Source organism: Schistocerca americana, chromosome 1, assembly GCF_021461395.2.
Source record: "Schistocerca americana isolate TAMUIC-IGC-003095 chromosome 1, iqSchAmer2.1, whole genome shotgun sequence".
Taxonomy (NCBI): Eukaryota; Metazoa; Arthropoda; class Insecta; order Orthoptera; family Acrididae; genus Schistocerca; species Schistocerca americana.
The window spans coordinates 450731933-450752107 of record NC_060119.1 but is presented as its reverse complement, the minus strand read 5'-3'; the positions used below and the strand labels follow the sequence as shown (position 1 = coordinate 450752107).

The window sequence follows — 20175 nt, the reverse complement described above, 5'->3', positions numbered from 1 at the left end:
CTGATAGGTTCGCCCCCCGAACATAAATGCAGTATATTTCCGAGAATCAGGAGTGATACCCACCTGCCAAAACGAATTAGCGAGATCTATTGTGGAAAAATATTTTGCATCTAGAAATTTCTGTAATTGCTCTTCTAAATTTTCAGGTTTTGTGTGAACCGGTAAAATTATTTCATTAATACCTCGTGCGTCTAACACTAACCTAATGCTTCCATTTGATTTTTTGACAACAAGTAGAGGACTACAATAAGGTGAGGTGGATGGTTCAATGACCTTCCAGTCTCACATTTGTTTTAATTCTTGCCACACAGCAGGTCGTTGAGATAACGGTACGTTATATGTCTTATGGTAGAAGATCTTGTGAGGCTTAACTTCAATCTTGTACACATACGTGTTGATAACACCTAATCGTTTGGTAAAAACTTGTAAATATTTGGATAACACTTCCTGTAGTTTTATACGTTCATGTACACTGAGAGCTGTAGCTTCACTTATGATCAAGCAATGATTTCAAGTCCATTAGCTCTGTGTCAGATGAGTGTGTTTGCATGTCTTGAATGTCATTGTCAAGTACTAACTGAACCTTGTACCCTGTACAGTGGTTGTCATGCTTTAGAGTTCTCCTGTCCAAATCAATAATAATTACACTGCCTTTATCATTTAAAATACATTTACCTTTGGAGAAGTCTATAATGCAGTCCTTCTCGCTCATAATATCTATTCCTAATATGCAATTTGTCACAAGGTTTTGTACAACCAGGAATGGCCATTGTACGGTTCCATTACCTATTTTAACGTTTACAAAAACTTGCTTCGTAACCCTACATGACTTATTACCTAGTGCAGTAGTTATTTTACAGTTTTGGGCAGGAAACTCAGGCACAGGTTCCAATTCACACATCTTTTTATAGAAATTAAAAGACAAAACGCTCACAGCTGCACCTGTATCTAGGATAATAGTAGTTGGAATCCCACCTACTACACCAGTAGTAGATGCTAAAACAATTTCATTTGTGTTTAAACGACATTGTGTACTGTCTTGTAAAAGTTCATCTGATATATTGTTATTGTGGTTGTATCTTATAAATAATACAGGTAGTTTTTGTTTAGAATTACTCGGCATATCATTATTCTGTTGTTCAAGTGTGGTGTCAAATAACTGATTAACATTGAAGTCGCCCCCCAAGAATTCTTCAGCCACGACCTGGGGCAAAGTAGTGACTGTTTCTAGTTTGTTGGATTAGCATTTGTGCTAGGTACTGACACAGATTGAGGTTGTGCATCAGGTGTCATTTCTATTATATTCACATTCGGATATTGCCTATTATGATCTCCAAACTTTTGCGGTTGTTGTTGCTGTTGCGCATTATAACTTACCTGTCGGTCGTAAGGTATGCTCCAATTTTGACCTGGTGGCTGCTGTGGTAAAGCAGAGTTTGAATGAAAGTACTGATCATTACGAGTCCAACCTTGATGCTGTCTTGGCTCGTAGTTACTATTATTTCTATTTCTGTTTGTGTTTTTGTTATTACCTTTGTATCCGTTGTTACCGTTGTAGTTATTACCGTGGTGCCTTTTGTACGGATTGCCGCATGAAATGTTATTACTGTTGTAACTATTGTTTGTATTGGAATACGCGTGTTGATTTTGATTTCCGTACTGAGACGGCATGTGAGTTTGCTGTTTTTGTTGTACCGCGTCTCCAACTGTGGGCGCGCCAGAATTGTGTTGGCAAGCCTGCATGTTTTTCATACCACTAGTGTAAACATTGTGGCTGCTGTTTTGCTGCGCGAAGTGCTGATCTTCAAGTAACATGTCAACCGAATCTAAGGCTGTTAAAAAATAATCTGAATCGTCATCCGGGATATGTAGAAGTTTTTCCTTAATGTTGAAAGGCAATTTGGCCTTCAACGCATGGAGTATATCACGCGTTGCGACTGGTTCGTCTAAAAAATGTCCCATGTTCAAGTATTTTTCAAAATATCTGCGTAAGTTACCATTTTTACTGTTAAAAGTTTCAGGTTCTAAAATTTGTCTTCTGAGTCGCTCCTGGACGGATTGCGACCAGAATTTGTTCAGAAAAGCACGCTCAAACTCACTGTACGTGGTACATACATCAGCTTGACTGTATGCCCAGACAGCTGCATCGCCTTGGATGTAACCGACAATATATGAAATCTTTTTCCGGTCACTCCAAGTGCGCGGAAATGCGTTACTAAAAGATTTAAGAAAAATCACCGGATGAATGGTTCGTTTTTCTGGGATAAAAATCTGAAATTGCCTGTGTTTCATTAAGCTTTCATCTTCCTTTGCATTGTGATATGGATTTATTCCACTGTAATTACTGGTATGTTCAGCTGGCGAGTAATTACGATAATGTTGCTGTGGTTTACCATGATAATAGCTTGTGTTTGTGTTTCCACATCGTGGTATGTGTTGTAGTCGTGGTGTGTTTTGTTCTTGTGTATTTGTCGTGTGCGGAATGTGTGTATCATACTCGAATGTATATTGGTTTCTGAACTGTACATTTTGACTGATATTTTCGTTACATTCAGACTGTAGTTGATCGGTGAATTGTCTCATGGGTGCAGTGACGGATTGTAATGCGTCACTGATCAGCTGTTTGTTATTAGTAATGTATTGCGCTACGGAGTCGTGCACAATTGTTGGTAAATTTTCACGTAAGCATCTATCAAAATGTTTGTCTTTGTTCTCAACCGAATCATGAAATTCTTTATTAATATTTTGAAAATGAGCTGTGGCATCTGATTGTAAGATGTCAGTCAGGTGTTGTTCAACATTGTCAAATTTATTCTGTACGTCAGTAATTCGTTTTTCAAGGTTGTCATGTACTGAAGGATATGTTTGAATTTGTTCAGTAAGAACTTCACACGTGACATTAAGGTTTTTTACTTGTGTCTGTAAAAGTGCTACGTCAGTTGTAGTCTTTTCTTGTCTCGTATTAAGCTGGGAAAATTTAGTACTGAGTTCAGTCATCTGTTTGGTCAATGTGGCGTCTATAAGTTCCACACGCTTACATAAAGTGTCATTACCTATCTTGATTGCTATGAGATCAGATTTGATTTCGTCATTTTGTGTTTTTAACTGTTCATTTTGTGTCTCTAATTGTGCCTTTAAGGTTGCCATGTTTTCGGCGTTCTGTTTCCTTATGGTTGCCATATTTTCTGCGTTTTGTTTCACTAGCATTTGTAACATGTCGGCAATGTTTACCGTTTGCAAGGTCTCTGCCCCCGCCGCGTCATTAGACGTGACGTCATGCATTAACATGGGCTCTGATTGAGATTTTGAAATTTTTGTAGTGGACGGCCTATTGTCAAAATTTTCGTCAACACTTGCGTCAATGTTTGATGAATCGTCACTACCGGTTGCTGTCGTAAAGTCATTTTCTAACACTTGTCTCACGTCCGAGTCGGATTGCGCCTGAATAGTACGTCCTTGCTGTTCCATTTTTGCGTATTGTTTTCTAGTTATTACCATGCCACACGTGATATATGTTTCAAGAAAATTTTTGACACTGATTTTAAAATAAAATGTAGTTGAGCATGAATCGCTCGTAGCAACAATGGCTGTCTGTTAATTTAAAAATATAAACTGAATTTGAGATTATTGGTAATGGCTGCTGGCCATGTTACATGATATCGTACAGAAGTCGGCCATATTGTACACTCGTGTATTGGTATTGTTGCATACGTTATTGTTTAGGGAAAAGTACTGAGAATGAAATTTATCACTGAAACTGTTATGCAGAAAAGAAACACTACAGAATTTACTGAAAAGCTAATACACTGAATTATACGTCTGGTCAAGCCTACCAATGCAAAGATGCTGCGTCTTACCTTATTTTGCTGGAAGTTTCATTGTGTCTTCCCGCAAAATTTCAGAATTGGAAAATATCTTCAGATTTTGCTATCTCTCATACATTGACGTCCAGGTCCAGAAAGTTGATTTTTTACATGAAACAAAGAGAACAATCTAACAAATGACAAAATAACAAGTCCGACACGCAGTCGCCAATATAAAATAAATTAAAAATGTTATTTTAAATATGTTAATTATTCTATCTGTATGATGGTGATTGTGATTGCAATTGTATTTGCTTATCTGGAACGTGGACGTTTAATTATTCGGTATCAGACGCTTGACAATGGCTTTTTCGTAAAGGCAATGTTACTCGTAGTTGACCGTGAAATAAAACTGAATAATCGGACTTCGTAATTAAATCGTTTCCAAAGACTGCTGCGGTAGGTGCGGACTCATAATCTAAATCTCAATATTACAATAATTTGCCAGCCATGCCAATACGTCGTACAGAGGTGATTGTCTACTAAACATAAAAAAGTTACACAGTTAGTTAAATCAGATATATTCAATGAATAAGCCTACAGTTCATAATCCTACCTACTTTTATAAATATAATTCTTTACAGAATCGAGTGCCTAGTGTGGTTGCAACTCGCAGTATTCTTCTATAACATGAAATATGGCGGTGTGCCAGACAATAAAATAAAATACGTGCTTCTCGCACCACTTCTACCAGAGCTCTCTCTTTCTTAATCAAACATAAGAGTAACGTAATTGTGCTTTTGTTTTATCAGCGACACAGCGCTGCAGTTGTGTGCCATAGGCTTTATTTATTTGCCACTGATTATTTATTTAATTAATATTTCGCGTTTCCGTGGAAACTCACGCTCGGCATGCAAATGTGCCTTTATAAGGCCTGCTTGAAGTCTATGTAGATTTATGAAGCCCAATCTTATATTCATATGCCTTTTCATGTTTTTGCCTCAACATAAATATCTGGTCTGTTGTTGACTTATTAGGCTGAAATCCACACTGATACTCCCCCAGAATCTCTTCTACACATTGTGCTAACCTGTTGTAAATAATACTAGAGAAGATGTTATAGGTTACATTCAGCAGGATAATTCCTCAGTAATTTGAGGTCTTGTGTATTGGTTGAATTACACTTAAGGTCCATTCTTCTGGGATTCTTTCCTGGTACCATATCAGCTTAATAAGTTTGTAGATCCGCTTATGAAGATCAGTTCCCCCATCTTTTAGCAATTCTGCAGTTATTTCATCAGTTCATGTTGCTTTGTAATTCTGTAGGCAAAACACTACCTTCCATATTTCCTCTAATGTTGGTTCCCCTATTTCTGGATCTATGGTATAATAGAGTGGCTGATCATACCTGGTAGGATGGACCTCCAATATTACCTTGAAGTATTCTCTCCACCTCTTGTAGAATTATCTGCTTTCATTCCTTTGGTAGTTCTTTTCCATCTCCTCTATCTTTCTCTTCATGGCTTCACCCCCCCCCCTTCATAACCTTGCTTCCACTATTCTCTTTTCGTTATTTAATACCTGATTTGATCTAGTATTCCACTGCTAGCATTTCAACTTTGCTTCGTTTTTCTGTTCCACACTTTGTCTGCATTCATCATCATACCAATCTTCATTCATAAGTCTCCTTGTTTCCCTGAGTAGTTCATGTGCTGTTGTCCTAATGGCATCTCCACTGTCTTTTGTTTGTAGCCCATGTCTCAATCTGTTCCAGTACTCCTGAACAGTAGCCCTATCCTTGAGCTGTTCTATATTCCATTTCTTTATTCGGATGCTGGGATGCTACTTCCTTTGGCAGCCATGGCAAGTTTCTGTCTCATTACAGCTCCTACTAGGTAATGGCCAGAATGAGGATTAACTCCTCAGAAAGCGTGCTTATTTTCTATATCGAATGCCCACTTCCTTGATAACGATATATGGTCTGTTTGGTTTACCTCATTCGTTCCTGGTGTTTTCCATGTCCTTTTTTAGATATTTTTCCTTGGAAAATAGGTACTCACTGCCTTCAGCTTGTTTGCAGAAGCAAACTGGGCAACCCTCATACCATTATTATTAGTTTCATCATTCAGACTTTTCTTGCCAAATACACGTCTGCACACCTCTTTCTTTCCCAGTTTTGCATTATAGTCGCCAAGAACTCTTTTAGAATCATAGCTGGGTATTCTGTCACAAACCTCCCATAGTTGATCATAGAAGATATGCACAGTACCTTCATTTGATTCTTCCGTAGGTGTATATATATTCACAAAGATCACGTTGTGAAATTTGCCTTTCATTTGCAGAGTACATGTTCTTTCATCATGTGTGGTGAAAGCAATAACAGATCTACGCATATCCTTGGAGACTACAAACCCAACACCATACACCCCTTGTCTTTCGTCTTTTCCTGAATAGCACAGGGAGAATTTCTGCTTATAAATCTCTCCTCTTCCCTTCTACCTGATTTCCTGCTGTCCAAAAAACTACCATTTCATACCTTAGCAGCTCTTCTGCAACACTCTTCATCGCTCCTGTTTGCACACAGCATTTGTACAGTCCATGTTCCAAATTTAAGCATCAATAAATCCATATTCCTGTTTGCTAGCACAGTTTGTCTTTGTAGGGACAGTATGACATTCCTTGTTGAGTTATTCGCAATAATAGATTTTTTACAAGGCAGGTGTATCAACGCTGCACTGAATCCCCAACCTGGTGGACTGGGCTTTCATTTCAGGGTTAGCTCCCCTAGAGGGGTCGACGACCTAGCCTATAGAGTGTCCCCTACCCTGTGGTGTGAGACACACTTCGTCTGGCTCCTCAGTCGAGACCACTCTGGTTCAGATGATATTGCCAGTAGCTACACTACCGTCAGCACACCTCTCGACTTCATCATAGCACACAAATTCTTCCATCTGGCACTGAAGGAGTCCATGATAATGTGGTGTCCCTGAGAGGGCTCTAAAATGATTAGCTTATAAATTTTCTATTACACTTCGTAGGTGATTGGAGGTGAGACTAAATCACCTTTTAATTCTTTCTCAGATGTGCCAGTCTTTTTTATATTTTTGTTTTGGTGATGAGAGGTAGTTTCTTTTTACCAGATACCAACGTGTTTTGAATATTCTCTCGCATTTCTGTGTTTCAAGCTTAATTTGTAACTTATTGACAAGTCCCAGAAGCTCTCAGAACCGTTAAGGTGAATAAGAAATTTTTTGGAGAGGGCAGGACTAGAACCAAAACAACCCAACTTGCAATTCGACGGCCTTCCCGGCAATTAGTGAGGTTAACCTCTACAACAGAATGATCAACTGCAATTCGGCATTTCGTCGTGTTTCATACAACTCCTAAAACGTCAATAACTCGTTATATGACATTTAATATCAATAAATTGTACTTTTTCGAGAGATTCTCAACGTACTCGTGTTTTGGAACAGCTTTTGTTTATAGAACGTAAATTATAATGCTGTTATAATATAAAATACACCCATTACAAGCTTGACAAATGCCAATATGGCCGCTCACAGGTGCTTCAGCCAAAACATATGTCTGAGAGGTGTGTATCCACGGTACCTCTCGTAATGTACATGCATATAAAGGCACATCTTTGTAGACAAAGAACAGTGCATCTGCGTCTACATGACAACATGCTTTATTATTGGACTGCATTGGCTTTATTTGCCTGTAGATAATTGTTGTGTTGTATAAGGCATCATCATTTGCTACATAGTTATACAGTTGGTTTTAAAAATTATACAGAAGGTAGATATATAATTCTACAGATGGCTTTACAAATGATTATACAAAATGTTAACATATAGATACTATTACATAAATATTGCATATCTTACACTCATCCATAATTAGTTTTTTCACACTGGTTGCACAGATAAATTGTGTTGTTACAATTTTAGTAGTTCACAATCATGTTTATAATAAAAGAGCATCATTTTTCGTCATCTAATAGAGCATCATATTTTTCATTATATAAAAGAGTATCATATTTTTCATTATATAAAAGAGCACCATATTTTCTCATTATGTTTGAATTCACTTGTACTATAGAATGCTTTCTCCTTCAGCCATGTCTCTACTACCATTTTAAATTTATTTTCATTCAATGTCCTTGTGCCATTTGATATACCGTTAAAAATGTTTTGCCTGCATGTAGAACATTATTTTGTATTTTACTCAAGTGCGTTCAAGGATTGTCTAATAAGTTACTGTTTCTGGTCTCATATGAGTTCACATCTAACCTGGTTTCATACATGCGGGCATTCTGTTTGGCTTGCGTAAGTGCTTTGAGTATGTGTAGACTGGGGACTGTATGTGTTTGTGCTCAATAAAGTACTGTCCGCAAGAAGTTAATTTGCTCACACCAAAAATACATATAATGGCTATCTTCTGCCAGAGGAAGACATCTTTTGTTGCCCCAGCAGAGTTTCCCCAAAGAAGTATTCCACAACACAATTGTGTATGGAAAAAGGCATGCCACAGGCATGCGCTCCTTAGTGACACAATCTTTAAGTTTTCTAAGGAGATATAAAACACGGTATAAGGCGCTGCAGTCATGGACTGTGTGGCTGGTCCCAGCAGAGGTTCGAGTCCTCCCTTGGGCATGGGTGTGTGTGTTTGTCCTTAGGATAATTTAGGTTAAGTAGTGTGCAAGCTTAGGGAATGATGACCTTAGCAGTTAAGTCGCATAAGATTTCACACATATTTGAACAGATATAAAAACACTTATCAACTTACTGCACAGCTCTCCTTTTGGGGTGTTCCAGCATAATTTGGTACCAAGATGTATGCCTAACAATTTTACTAAATCTCTAAGTTTATTTGATCCATTATTATACTTCTAAGGGAAAAGAGGATGTGTTCAGTTTTGTTTTTATGTAATGATGGTCTATTTTCATGGAACCACTGAGCTGCCTTTTCTGTCATTGAGTTGTTCATTTGTTTGGCAACATTCCCATCACTATATGATGCAATAAAAGTTGTCTTGTCAGCTTACATTACAGAGTTATGTGGTAATAAGTTGGGCAGGTCATTCACATACACAATAAATAAGAAACGTCCCAGCACACCTTCTTGTGGGACTCCATATTTCACCTTGAGAAGGTCAGATTTGTTATTTGAATTTAAAACTACCATTTGGTTTCTGTTTGTCACACATGTTTGCAGCAATAATAGTTCTACATCGGTTATTCCATATTTTTCAAGTTTTTTTTAAACTAAAATACTATTTGGAACAGTGTCAGATGCCTTGGTTAAATCTACTTAAGTTGCATAGGTGTGTTCCTTATTTTCAAAACCACATAATATTGATAATACAATTTCCTGAACTGCCTTTGCTGTTGATAGCCCACTGCATATTGGGCCATATTTAGGAGGTTGTAAGACTAAAAAAAAACAATTTAATCGGTCTTTCATTAATGTTTCAATAATTTTATATATTATAGATACTGTTCCAATGGAACTGTAATTTTGAGGTAAAACCTTATCTAAAGGGACCCTTCAGTACCTCACTTGTGTATTCCACAAGGTGCATGACAACACATGAAATGACGTTTTTGTTTATGAGGTAGTTGCAATGCTGTAAATGGGTAGCTCAAAAATATATATTACAAGGAGTTTTTAAGTCCTTCTACTTGGCATATATATCGATTGTGATATAGTATCTGAGATGCATGCTGCGTATCTTTGACATTTGCGTGTGTCGTCTGCTTGCTGTTTACAGTAATTGCGTGTTGCGGAAAATAATATTTACATCAACAGAATTAATTATGGTATTTGTTTCTGGCGTCTTAAATAAATTGGAAATAAACTCTGCTCGTCAACTGTATAAATATCTGATACGGGAATGCAATAAACTGCCGAAAGACGCATCACAATTTTACAAGCATTCCATTAAGCAGGTACGCTAATCAGTTTGACTAATTTTGTCAATTGCACGGTAAAGAATTTTATGAAGGAGCATTGTACTGCGAACTGAACCTTTAGGCTGTCGTTGTGACATGTTGTCACTTGGAATTGTGGTAGATTCCCCTTCGCCCAATGTATGTTGTTACAAGCTACCATCTAACTTCTCTCTGCTACGGTAATGGACACTGACAACATATTTCGTTTTATGTAATTGCATTTATCTTTTGTCCGTACATTTCATACGTATTAATTATCTGATCACTTACGTCTAACTGTGTTCTAGTTTTTTTCTCTGCATTATGTTCAAATGTCCTACAAATTGTAAATTATGTGTTTTCCATGTGGTATTCCAATAATTGTCGTTATGAATCGTTGCATGTCGTTCAAATGAACAGTGTAAGCAAGTAATATGAGTAAATTGGGTTGAAACAATTAACATGCCTTGCACGCAATAAATTTTTCTGACATTGGTTTTTTAATAACTTCTCTGTTATCAGTCATTTCACTTTTTACATTACTGCGAAAATTTAATACCTTCTGTTATACCACCGTTTGGAAAATGAATATGTCAATTAGTTGCTATGGTTGTTTTCGCATTATGTGGCTGGCAGCACTTTAACTTAGAGCCAAGTGATTAAACGGTACAAAAACGCTGATTGTCTATTTATCTGTTTCTGTCGCTCTGTAATAAGTGTTAAATAATGTCTAAACATTAAAAATGATTTCTATTGTTGGTGAAGTAGCATAGTCTCAACCTACAGTGTTTTAAAAAATGCAATTAGTATGGCTGTTGTTACATTTGTATATATTGTGAGCAATGTGACTCAAGTGTTCATCATACAAAAAATTACAGCAATATGTAATACTTTGTTCCAGAGCTATAAACAACATGTGTATGAAACAGACCCAGAAAGAATCCAACAAATAATAAGTCGGGCATTAGAAGATGCACAATGGGTTATGAAGAAGGTATTTTGTTTTTTACATGTTGGCAGTAATGACTCTCCTGACAATAAAGTAAAGGCCGCATTACCAATTTCACCATATTTATTTAATTGACTCAATATTTTTCATTTATGGAAGACATATTCTCTTTTATCAGTGTAGACAGGTGACTATTTTTATGTTGTCCTAGTTGTATGAAATAATGTTTGCTATTAATGTGCATATATAGTCCTTGGTGTTGCCTCAGTACTACAATTATGATAAACTCACTTTCATCAACATTCAAGACCTTGAAGTGCCCAATTGTTTCATTGTAAACTGCTAAACAGCAAAATTAAAGAAGCTGTTTCATTTACTCCTTGTAAACACCTTAACTCTCATTATTTTATTTATATGTGTCTAAGGTTAGGTTCTGTAATCTGCTAGTCATTGAAACAGTTAAAGTATAGCTTAATACAAACCCCAAACATGCTAACTGCAGTTCTACTTTCAGCACAGGCTCATGAAATCAGTAATATATTATTACCCCGCCCCTCCCCTTGTTGTCACGCTGATTGAGGAGAATATTGATCCAAAGTTAACTCAATTTTGGCAAGTCGCGCAAAGGTTCAGTTAGAGTTTTGTTAAATGGTTACTGGAACTCATAGAATGACAAAATCCGGCTAAAGTTATGCCACCGCCACCCCCACCCAAAAAAAAAAATAATAATAATATCTTTGTGGTGACAGAATTATCTGTAGTGCAGCCTGAGGTAAAGGTTTGGTTGGAAGGTAACAATATGGTTGGGAGTTGGCAAAGCCAACAAATGTGAAAGCAAAAAATCTGGTTGTGGTAACAAATTGACCAGTAGAATAGCCAGGTCAATGGGAGCATCTGATTCCACCCATCTGCTTTGATATGTGATGTAATGATGTTGTGGTATTCGATGTCACTGGGCATGGTGTTTTTTAGCTGGTTCATGTTAGTAGATGTCATGTGGCTGTATTTGGTGCCCCGACCTAGGGTACATGTTGGCATGTGCAGTTGTTTGTGTAACCTATGGTATTTTGTTCACTTGATTCTTGGTTATCAATGTGGTAACCTGGATATATTTGAGTCTGGGTAGTCAGTGCTGCAACATTGGATTTGGAAGTGTGTGCCTTGTTTTCAGTGAGATTTTGTGGTTTAAGCGTTTGGCGTTTTTGTTAGGTTTGATTAGCTGATGTTTGTCATGCACAATGAAATTTGATATTTCTATGTTTTTTTGGGAGGGGAGGGGGGGGATGGATATGACTGATAATTTTACCAGCTTTTCATTATGTTCTTTGAGCAACAATATGTTGTTGACCATAAAGTTTCTGCAATGTTTTAAATTAACAGCAGAGTATGTAAGGTGCCATGTTTGTGGGCAGTGCATGAAGTCGATGAGAGTTTCAGTGTCTCTGACCAGAGAACTATACAGGTGCTGGTGTTGTCACAACATTTGGCAATTAATAGAGCATGGTATGTGGCTCCAAAAGTCTAGGTTAGCCGTGAGGGAGATTGTGTTGCTTACATATTACTTTTGTTACAGGTCCTTTTTAAGCTTTTGTGTGTATGAGACAGGTGTGTCTGTTACAGCTATTTTAGATTGGTTTTCTTTTTGTCATGAGTTTTTTCAGTGTATGTTACATCTAGGGGGAAATTGGGTGGGCCAGGAGTCATCGTTGAAATTGAAGAGTCAAATGTCAGTAACTAGTAGTGGAGTGGTCCTTGGTTTGTTTGTGAGTTTAGGGGATTGTTATTGCGGGGGGGGGGGGGGGGGGGGGGGGGGGGTTATGCTGCAGTTTGGGGAGTCATCGGAAGAATGAACTTGTGGAGCTTACTAATAAGGAATATATTAAGGGGGGCGAAGTACTGTTATGTCAGACGTTTTTCACATTATGGGCTTTGGGGAAGGCACGTTATGAACACTTAGTTGTTAGCTATAGTACTCAATTTCAAGATTATGGCACTGGGGCTTGCACTGAAACCGAAAGAGGGGTTTGAGGGTCAATTAAATCACTTATAGGGAGGGAGAAGAGGTGCTTTTCCAATGTTCAGTCCCATTCTAATGAGCATAGCCTTTTTTTTTTTTTTAGTAGAGAGAATTGGTGTGGTGGTTCTTTTCTGTAAGGTGTGATTGATTTTGGTTTTTGTTTGTTCCTTTCATTGTTGGTTTTGTACTCCAGAGTGGTATTGGGTGGGTTGGGGTTGGTTTATGGCTGAGAGGTTGTGGCGGCTGTGGTGGTTTCAGAGAATTTAGTATTTACTTTGTTTTATTGTGTGTGGGGTGTTTTTGTGGGGCAGGGGGACAACTAAGATAATTTTGCTTGAAGCTTTTTTGTTGGCAAGTAATTTTTGTTTTGGTTTTATTTTAAGGTAATTTTTATGTTTTATATTTGTTATATTTCAGTTATATTTTCAGTGACATAGTGAATATTGGGGATCTTGTGTTTTTGGAGTTGTTGGAATTTTAGTATCAGTGGTTGTCTGTGAGCTATGTAGGTGTGTTAAGATTGTGGCTCTAGTTTTTTAATTGTGGTAATTAGCAGGTATCGAGGGCTATGTTTGAGCTATATAGGTCAAAGGATTTTTCTGATTCATCATTATATGGTTGTGTGTGTCATTTTTTTGGTATTGAGGGCTTCTTTTGAGCTATATCAGTCAAGGAAAATGTCCGAATACACTTTTCAGAGTTTCGCATGTTGATTTTTTTGGTGTCATTCCTGTGGGTTTTGCAGTTATGGCATTATGTTGAGGTTTTTTTTATTTTGTGGATAATATTTGTTTTGGAATGGTGCAGATTTGTGTATTGTTCTTTATTTAGCGTGTCCCCATCTAAAAACCCCTACTTCCCACAGTTGCCCCATGTATATGTTTGTGCCATGTTGAAAAATGCAAGCAGATTCCAGTACATAACTTTTACCCAAAATCTAATGAGTAATATAAAGTCAACTGAAATAAGTAAAGAATCAGTGATGTAAGATATTTGTAAGACTCACAAACGTCACTGACACACTACAGTGATGACACTGATGTTTTTATTTTTTACATTACCTTACATTAGTTATATTGCACGGATCCCACAGATGCTGAAAGAAATCAGAAAAGTGCATTCAGTTTTATTTAAGTGAAATATAATGAAATGAAATTACATTAGCATATTACAGGGCTAGTTCTAATTATGAGTTAACTTAAAACAATAAATTTTTAAGTTTTCATGGAGGTACTCTCCAGTGGGGTAGAAGTTGTACAAGAGACAGTTATTTAATTCACTATTAAACTTCAGTACATTAATCTTCTCTGGTAGACTACTGAACAAATGTGTAGCCATGTTGAACCCTCATCATGTCATCCTGCTTACAATCAGATGCAAACGGTGTGATTTAACAGCATTTCAATGACAAGAAAATCAATTATGCAGCTGAGGAGAACTCCTTCCATAGCTCTCCAATACTGAAAACTGACAGGTAGTTATTCAGAGTTGACCTTGAACCTATTTGCTAATGATGGTAACCAATAGGTTTATAGACAGTTGGTAGCAGATTATTAGATTGTTCATCATTTGTGTACAAATTCCACAACTCACAGATTAGCACAGGGCAAAGTATACTTAGCATTGTACCTCATTTTATGATTTCTTTCCATTCCAATTCCTCATGGAGTGCTGAAAGAATGACCGTGTGAATACCTTTGTGCATGCTGTAATGAGCCCAATCGTGTCCTCAAGAGTTTGCCCTGTCACTCACGTTTTTCAGCATTTCCTTGATACTCGCCTGTGCGTCAAACAAATGTATGACATTTTACACTGCCCTTCTTTGAATACATTCTGTATCCCCTGTTGGACTTACTTGGTATGGCTCTTACACGTTTAAGCAGTATCCTAAAATAAAGTGCACAAATATTTTGTAAGTAGTCTCCTGTGTAAACAGACCGCATTTTTCCAGTATCCTACTAATGAATGAAAGCCTACCACCCGCCTTACCTATGACCGAGACTATATCATCATTCCATTTCACATCCCTACAAATAGTTTCATCTTGATGAATTGACTGATTCTAATTGCTACTCACTGATACTGTAATCAAAAGATACTGATATTCTGTATTTTGTGATGAGCACAGTTTTACATTTCTGGGTGTTTTAAATCTTATCAAGATCTGACTGAATATTTGTTCTGCATTTCCACATATTTTAGTACTTCCTTGTAGATCACTGCAACATCTGCAAAAGCTATGGGGTTACTGTTAATATTGTCTGCCAGGTCATTAACATACAATATATAATGCAGCTTGAAACTGTCTTGGTAAAAATGTGGATCAGGAGCAGTGGCATACTTAGGTGATTTGTGCAACAATGTTGTCAGCACTGGCTGTGAGATATGATTGGAAAGAAAGAAGGTGTGTTATCAACTTGTTCTACGCAGCCAATGAGTGAACAGTGAAGAGATGTGCTTCAGATTAAAAGATGATGGAATATTGTCACATTCTTATATCAGTATACCACAACCAGCAAAATTATAAGTTAGTCAATTATGTGTTGCATAGAAAGATCAGTTGAATGATTCTTTTATCAGAATGACATTCAGTTAACAGATACATTTACATGATTGGTATTAATAGTAATGAACCCATTTTATTTTTATTTAATCGTACGGCTAGGGCCCCCCGTCGGGCAGACCGTTCGCCAGGTGCTGGTCTTTCAGTTTGACGCCACTTCAGTGACCTGCAGTCGATGAGGATGATAGGATGATGATGAGGACAGCACAACACCCAGTCCCTGAGCAGAGAAAATTCCGCGACCCAGCTGGGAATCGAACCCGGGCCCAGAGGCTGACCTTTCAGCCACCGGGGACGGACAAGTGAACCTATTACAACCAAGATTGTCAATTCCTTTAATGTGTGCTGTTAGGTACCAACCTGACACAACCCATTATGACTAAGATTGTCGATGTAATTTAATATGTGCTGTTAGATCTCAACCTTACCAGAACCTTGTAAGTCATTACATGTTGGGAAAAACCCAATCAGGTATTTGTGACAATCAAGGTTATAAATGCAAGTGTTGCTTGTTTCACTCATAAAAAGTTAAGCTGTGCTATTAGGTCCTAACCTAACAACAACCACATAATTTGTGACATACCGTATTTAGAAAAAAGTTGAATATATGTGATAACAAAGATTATAACTTAATTTTTACAAATGTAGTGGTCACATTTCAACCTAAGACTTGGGCTAAACTACAGATCAGTCTGTCACCACAACCAGGCATTTAAGCTTTCACACTCATTGGCTTTGCCAACTCACAACCAAATTGTCGTCACATTCCTACACAACCACAGTCTTGTAACTCATGTCATACAAAAAAAAAAAAAAAAAAAAAAATGGGGGGGGGGGGGGGGGGGGCAGTGAAATATTTGTGACAACCAAGATTATGAATTTAATTGCTGCTCATTTCACTCACAACTATTTAAGCTATGCTGTTAGGTTCCAATGTAATCACAACATTGTAATTTGTGACATATTTAGAAAAAACAGTGAAATATTTCTGATACAGGAAAGAAGAGCGTGGTTTCAGTTTTGGTGCTAGAAAGTCACTGCCTCTTTTCTTGCCTCTCATTGGTTTGTTGGTTTGTGAAAGTGTCATTCCAATGGCTACAGGAAACTGACAAATTACTAACTTATTAGGAGTAGAGAAACACCACCATCATGCGGACTTTGCCTAAATGTCTTCAATGTACTTATGGGAATTAAATTAAAGGTGCTACTTGTTAAAGGTATCAATATAAAATATGCTGCTGCTCTAGTAAGAATGAATGGACATGGACAAGAAGTTTACATTTGCAGCAACATGTTTTATTTTGTCAGAGTGGCAAGAGTTGGAACATGTATGTTATCATTCAGTTGCACAGTGTAAACACTCTTTCTTTCTTTCATTCCTTCATCCACATATTGTGTTCCGTAAGTCCCATCATAAAGGAGAGCCTTGGGATGTGTATGAATAAAAGTGTGCATAAACATACAGAAGAAGTTCATGCATGCAAGTGAATTATATTAACGGCAACTTACGACTAATGCTAATCAACTCACACTGGCACTTATGTGCAGCATAGCTTCTAGATTACTTTATAAATGTATATTAGGAGAAAGAAACAGCTACTTAGAAAAAGACCACTGTACCTTCTCTTTTGTTACTCAGGTGCTAGACTTTTAACTGATTACTGACTACAGAGTTACAGGGGAGCCCAAATATTCCAGTACCATGTAAGAAAAGTGGTTAATGAAGTTTTTGAATATGTGGGGATTTTTAAAGTTTTTCCTTGATGTCTACTGGCAATCTGTTACATTCAGATTCTTTATTAGCCTTTGACCACATGGAGCAGAACTTTCTTTCCATTAATCTGCAATAACAATCATTACATTGATTACTGTTAACATTGCATGTACAAATAATTTATTTTACTTAATCTGTTGCACAGAATTGTAATCGTAATCCTAAAACTCAATTTTTGCCCTTACTTTTAAAATTATTGAAAGTTGTATTCATTGCAGACTGTGGCAATTTATTAAAAAATTTCAAACAGTTCACATTGTATGATTTGCCTGTTTCTGTCAGCCGGTGTCTAAGAATATCAATATTTATGTTATTTCTGGTGTCATGCCAGTATATGTTCTCACTGTTGTTAAACTCTGTTATGTTGCTTTTTCCATAGATATAAAGAATTATCATTATTTTGAAACTTCCTGGCACACAGTTTTAATCTTCCAGGAAGTTTCATATCAGTGCACACTCCGCTGCAGAGTGAAAATCTCATTCTGGATCATTATTTTGTTCTTAGTGAATAAAGGGTGGCAGTGTTCCCTTGGATTAGCTTTACACATTATTCTTAGCACCTTCTTTTGAATCCGTAATACATCTTTGATATGACAAGAGTTATCCCATAACAATAGCCCATAGGATATTTGAAACTGAAAAAGTCCAAAGCAAACTACCTTGAGATCAGTTTTTATTATTATTTTTTTTAATATAGGAAAAGGTAAGGTACAATTTATTTATAATAATATACAATATCAGCTACAAATTTTACTTTATAAGCATTTCCAAATCCTTTGGCCCAAACACATCCAGATTCTTTCTCATTTATTTTCTTGATTCCTTGTCCTGAGTACAAATGGCATATTTCCACTGAAGTATGACTTTGCAAGATTACGATTATAGTTCTCAAACACTTGAAATTTACGAAAATAAATCACATTTCTGCTATTGAATGTTTCAAGTCCAGCAACACCTTTAACAGTATCACCATTGTACCAAACAATATTGTATATTATTATAAATAAATTGTACCTTCATTTCTCACTATGTCAGATAATTTCTGTATGAGATAGGACACCCTTGATATCTTTCTGCAGACATGATTAATATGGGGTTGCCAGTTTAGTTGGGAATCAACCTGGTAGCTACAAATAGGCTGAAGCTTATCAACAATGTCAGTATAGAAACTGGGATTAGCGATCATGATGTCATTATACCAACTATGATTATGAAAGGTAATAAATAAGTAAAGAAGTTTAGGAGAATGTTTCTGCTAGATAGAACAGATGAGCAGTTATTAACATCTCACTTATACAGTGAATTGGCATCACTTAGTTCTAGTAAGATGGGCCTGGAGAGTTGTGTGCCCAGTAAGTGGATAAAGGATGGAAAAGGCCCACCATGATTTAATAACGAAATTTGGCAGATGCTGAGGAATCATAGACTGCTGAATTCTGGTTCAGAAGGGAATGCATAAATGATAACAAGCAAAGGTTAGTAGAGATTCATGCGTCTATGAATATATCTAGGCACGGTGCATACAACTGCCATCATCACACCTTAGCAAAAGATCTGGCGGAGAACCCGAGAAAATTCTGGTTGTGTGTAAAATCACTAAGCAGGTTTAAGGCTTCCATTCAGTCCCTTGTTGGCCAGTCTGGTGATGCAGTTGAAGATAGCAAAACAAAAGCCAAACTTTTTAATTTCATGTTCAAGAAATCATTCACACAGGATAATTGTCCAAACATACCATTATTTGTGTTGTGGATTGGCAAGACAGCCAACCCACTAGGAGGGAGCCGAAAGGCACGCGTTTAAACTCACGCAGGCTGGCGTGAGGTCTGGAACAGGACAAGGAATTTATAGTAGCAAAGAACGTACGTATCTTCTGGAATACTTAACTTTGATCCATAATTGGTGAACATCGCTCTTGACGGTACAGGTTTTACAGCATGGTAATGGCGCTTTGCTAGGTCGTAGCAAATGACTTAGCTGAAGGCTATGCTAACTATCGTCTCGGCAAATGAGAGCGTAATTTGTCAGTGAACTATCGCTAGCAAAGTCGGCTGTACAACTGGGGCGAGCGCTAGGAAGTGTCTCTAGACCTGCCGTGTGGCGGCGCTCGGTCTGCAATTACAGATAGTGGCGACACGCGGGTCCGACGTATACTAACGGACCGCGGCCGATTTAAAGGCTACCACCTAGCAAGTGTGGTGTCTGGCGGTGACACCACATTTTGACCATCGGACAGACTCCCATATAGTTAACATAATAAGAAGCATACCTGGTATAGAGGAACAGCTGAAAGATTTGAAAGCAAGTAAATCACCAGGTCTTCATGGAATCCCAGTTCGATTTTACAAAGAGTACTCTACGTCATTGGTCCCTTACCTTTTGCATTTTTATTGTGAATCTCTCACCCAGCACAAAGTCCCAAGTGACTGGAAAAAAGTGCTGGTGACTCCAGTATATAAGAAGGGTAAAAGAACTACAGACCAATATCTCTAACTTCTGTTGAGTCCTTGAACATATTCTCAGTTCAGATGTAATAAACTCTCTCGAGACTGAAAAATCAGCATGGTTTTAGAAAGCATCGCTCATGCGAAACTTAGCTTGCCCTTTTCTCACATGATATACAGGGAACTATGGATGAAGGGCAACAGGCAGATTCAGTATCTCTAGATTTCCGGAAAGCGTTTGCATGGTGCTTCATTACAGGCTATTAATATAGGTACAAGCATATAGAATAACTCCACAGATATGTAAGTGGCCCAAAGACTTCTTAAGTAATAGAACCTACTATATTGTCCTCAATTGCTAGTGTTCATCAGAGACAAGGGTATCATCAGGAGTGCCCCAGGGAAGTGCGATAGGTCCGCTGTTGTTCTATATGTACATAAATGACAGGGCAGACAAGGTGAAAAGCAATCTGCGGTTTTTTGCTGATGATGCCGTGGTGCATGGTAAGGTGCCGAAGCTGAGTGACTGTCGGAACACACAAGACAACGTAGAAAAAATTTCCAGTTGGTGTGACAAGTGGCAGCTAGCCCTAAATGTGAAAAAAATGTAAATTAATGTAGATGAGTAGGAAGACCAAACCTGTAATATTTGGATACAGTATTACTAGCGTCGTCCTTGACACAGTCAAGTTGTT

The 20175-nt window shown here is 37.5% G+C and overlaps 1 protein-coding gene across 1 annotated transcript in view; it reads left to right on the top strand.

The window, feature by feature from the left end:
• The first annotated feature begins 9545 nt into the window (after positions 1–9545).
• Positions 9546–20175, top strand: part of LOC124603231 (probable tRNA (uracil-O(2)-)-methyltransferase) — a 34094-nt gene continuing 23464 nt past the window's right edge. Inside the window, exons 1-2 of the mRNA XM_047136381.1 lie at positions 9546–9754; positions 10638–10730. The gene's annotated coding sequence lies outside the window, so the exon portion shown is untranslated. The remainder of the gene's footprint in view (positions 9755–10637; positions 10731–20175) is intronic.